This window comes from Octopus bimaculoides, chromosome 3 (genome assembly GCF_001194135.2).
Source record: "Octopus bimaculoides isolate UCB-OBI-ISO-001 chromosome 3, ASM119413v2, whole genome shotgun sequence".
NCBI classification, from domain to species: domain Eukaryota; kingdom Metazoa; phylum Mollusca; class Cephalopoda; order Octopoda; family Octopodidae; genus Octopus; species Octopus bimaculoides.
Window position 1 is genome coordinate 1,305,917 of NC_068983.1, and position 3,855 is coordinate 1,309,771.

Here is a 3,855-nt window from a genome sequence, read left to right on the forward strand (position 1 = left end):
GTAGTGTTTGTTGCTAAGCTCTGTTGTTTGGTTCGGTCGTTGGTGTTAATGAATGAATCAGGTCGCTTTTCTTAACGATGAAGTGGTTCTTGTTGTTGTCGCTGTTGTTGGTGTTGCTGCTGCTGCTGCTGCTGCTGCTGCTGATGATGATGATGATGATGATGGTGATGATGATGACCTCAGTGGTGGTGGTAGTCGGTGTTTCTGCCGTAAATGACTGTGATGATTGTATGAAGTGTTGGACATCTCGTTGTTGTTCTCCTTGTTATTGGCGTTCCTACATTTATTGTTCATGCTGCAGATGCTGTCACAGCTACCACGGCTGCAGGTGTTGTTGTTGTTGTTGTTGTTGTCGTCGTTGCTGCTGGCAGACTAACAGGAATGAACTAAAGCTGTCAACCTACGGAGGGGAAAGAGGTGGGGGGGGGACATAGACCGAAAGAGAAAGAAGGAGAGAGAAAGAGAGAGAGAGAGAATGGGGACAAAATAGCGAGAGTAGGAGAGAGAAACAAGGTTATATGATGGGCGAAGGTTAGTTAATTATTTACAATCCTAATGAGTTAAAATAGTCTTCAGTTTAGTGCATCCTATTCTATTGTCACGTGCCTGGGATGTAGTGTATGGGGTGATGACGGATGGGGGAAGGGGTCTCTAAGTGGTCGCTTGACATGCTCGAAATAGCAGTGATATCGCTTTAAAATTACACCTTAACTTAAACAAATGATAGACATGTTGGACAACGCAATTCTCGATATGCTATGGCAGAATATATTATGGGATGGTCATGGTTGGAACACCGCTGATCATAACTTATCTCGATGTGGTGCTATGTGGGTTATGTGCACGTTCAACCCGGGCACCTCTAATGGAGAAACCCTGGAATTGTGAATCGGTTTGCTTTGTGTTTTTCTTGAAAGAACTCCAGCATTTTACGATGTTACAGAACGAAGTTAAATTGGTTTTGACGATGGCGAGTGTTCGAGTCAATTCAATTAACGGAACAGCTGGCTGTTGAAATTAACGTGCAAGTAGCTGAGTACTCCTCAGACACGCATGCCTTTAGGAAGATTCAGCGTGACACAAAGTGTGACAAGGCTAACCATTTGGATTGTGGGTACTACTCCTTTTTGTCAGCTGAGTGGACTGGAGTAACATGCTTAAGGGCACAACGGCTGCCGGAAATCGAACTCGCAAACTTTTACGCACTTTTACACAGTTCCGTTAATCCATTATAATAGCGACAAATGAGAATCTATCGCCTCGATGTAAAAGCTGAAAGTTTATTATTTAGTTCCCCATGAGACTTTCGCATTTGCAAGGGCTTTGAACTGGCAGTGCATCAGCGATGACCCTTTTAGAATGTTCATAACTTGTGAAAGGAAGGGAGGACATTCTTCTCTGAGGGGCACCTGACCTGGATGTCTGCAACACAAAAGGCCAGGAGGCGGTGGTAATGGCGTTGGTGGTGATGGTCTACGACCCATCCATTAATATTATATTATAAATATTAGGTTGTTTCACGTGAAATGTCGTATCTGAAAGGTAATATTAAAATGTTTCAGAAGTGTTACAGAACTGATTTATTTAATTAAAGTATGATTTATCTTCATCTATGACGTTTACCCAACGTTTTGTTTATGTCATATATTCCATCTTTAAAAAGAAGTCATCTTTTACACTGATAAACTGTCCGGATGCTTCAATTACCTCTTCTCTGTTTAACAATGTTTTATTGCTTATGAAAAGCTCAAAATGTTTAAATAAGTCATGATAAACAGGAAAGATAACAGGGGAATATGGGGGATGTTGCAAAATGTCATAATTCAGGCTTTGCAATTTTTGGACCGCAGCTTTATGAGTGTGAGGACGTGCATTGTCGTGGAGTAACACTGGGCCATCTCTATTCACTACTCGGAGTTACTTCTTTTTCAAATTCTCTTGCATACAATCAATTTCCTGGCAATACGATGTGGCTGTTATAATTTTTCCTTGTTGCAAAGATGAATAATGAATAACTCCCTTTGCAGACCACCATACAGTGACCACTAACATTTTAGAGTGCAATGGTGGGTTTGGGTAGTGTTTGGGTGACTCTCCTGCATCTAATCACTGTCTTGTTCTCCCACTGTTGTCAAAGAGTATCCATTTCTCATCACAAGTAATGGTTTCATGCAAAGATAGACTTTTCCCAGTCGAGAAAGAAATAAGGAGCACATTTCGAGGCGTCTGTTTTTTTTTTTTTAATCCGTTCCGTTGATGTGGAGCAAAGCTGTGTGTTTTCTTGACTTTTCCAGTTTCTTACAGGTGTTCAAAAACAGTCATACGAGATGTTTGGAATTCTGATGAAAGTTTTTGAACCTTTGTTCTCGGATTTTGTTCAACCAAAACATTTATCCATCATGCCAAATAACTGATTTTGGCCTACCCGTTGGTCAACAAAAGCATTAGCAAAGTCGCACTTGATATTTCGTAGAACTTCTGCGGCAGAGTGACCCAGTTTGTACTCATGAGAGAAAATCACTCAACATAGTTTGGTTGTTATCGTTTTCATAAGGCCTGAGGGTACGAATTTTGTATAGCAATATTGTTGGGAAAGAAAAAGAGTGAAAATTAAATGCAAGGTATACATGATTGCGTTTTTAAATGACTGAAATAACAAGTAATTAAAAATGCCACATTTCATGTAAAATGTATGAGCAGATGTCTGTCATACAGGAACAAAGAAGTGCAGTGTGGGTAGAGGGTTAACAAACTAAACATCATAGCAGAGAAGGTGCGAGGGTGCAATAATAGGGTGTAGCACAGTAGCTGTGAAAGGAGGACAGCTATAACGAATTAGTAATTATGTTGTCATTTTTTTTCACCCTTAAAGAATGCAGTTTCTGTTCAGCACTGTTCTGCCTGAAGCGACCTGAGCCATGTGTTTCTGTGTGTGTGAGAGAGAGAAAGAGAAACAGAGAGAGAGTGTGTGAGTGTGTGTGTGTGTGTGTGTGTGTGTGTGTGTGTGTGTGTGTGTGTGTGTGTGTACTACAAATACATAAGCATTGTGTATATATACATATAAGGTGCATATATAAGTGTTGTGTATAGATATATCATACCGAGGCTATCGCCGCTTGTGTTTTTGTTATTGTTGTTGTTGTTGGTGGTGGTGGTGGTGGTGGTGTTGGTGTTTGCTGTGATCGTTTGGTGGTCGTTGCAGTTGTGAACTGGTAATGCTGTTGGTAGTGTAATAGTGGTATTGTTGTTGGTGTTGCTAGTGCTGCGCTTTCATGTGGGTGATGCTATTGTCGTAGAGGGGTCGTCAATGGTATATTCGTCGTAACCGTGCTTCCGTTGCTAGTAACGTGCAAGAGCGTGGTGGCGGTGGGGGGGGCGTGTTTAATAGTTATGCTGGTAGTGGTGTTGGTGATACTGCTGCTGCTGCCGATGAAGAGGGCGTAGTGCTGGTGTGGCTTTACAGGGCTCAACCGTAGCTCCCCCAAATACTTCATAATGGCTTGCAGCTTCGCCTTTCATACCATTGTCTCTTTTAACAAACAGACAAGTGAACATCTACTAGGCCATCCGATCTTTTAAAAATATCATTCAATTATAATTCTAATCACATCCTATTGTCTTAAAAACAAACAAAAAAAATCTGAAGAGCAGAGTAGAGAAGTTAGTCCGGTATATATTCACTAAAGCTAAAAAAACTTTACGAACGTGGCTGTCTTTATGGTTTGAGTTCAAATACTGCTGAATTCGACTTTGCTTTTCAACGGTTCGGGTTCAATAATATAAGAACGAGTTGAGCAAGCGGGTCGATGTAATCAACTTACTCACTCCCTCGAAATCGTTGGCCTTGTGCCAAAA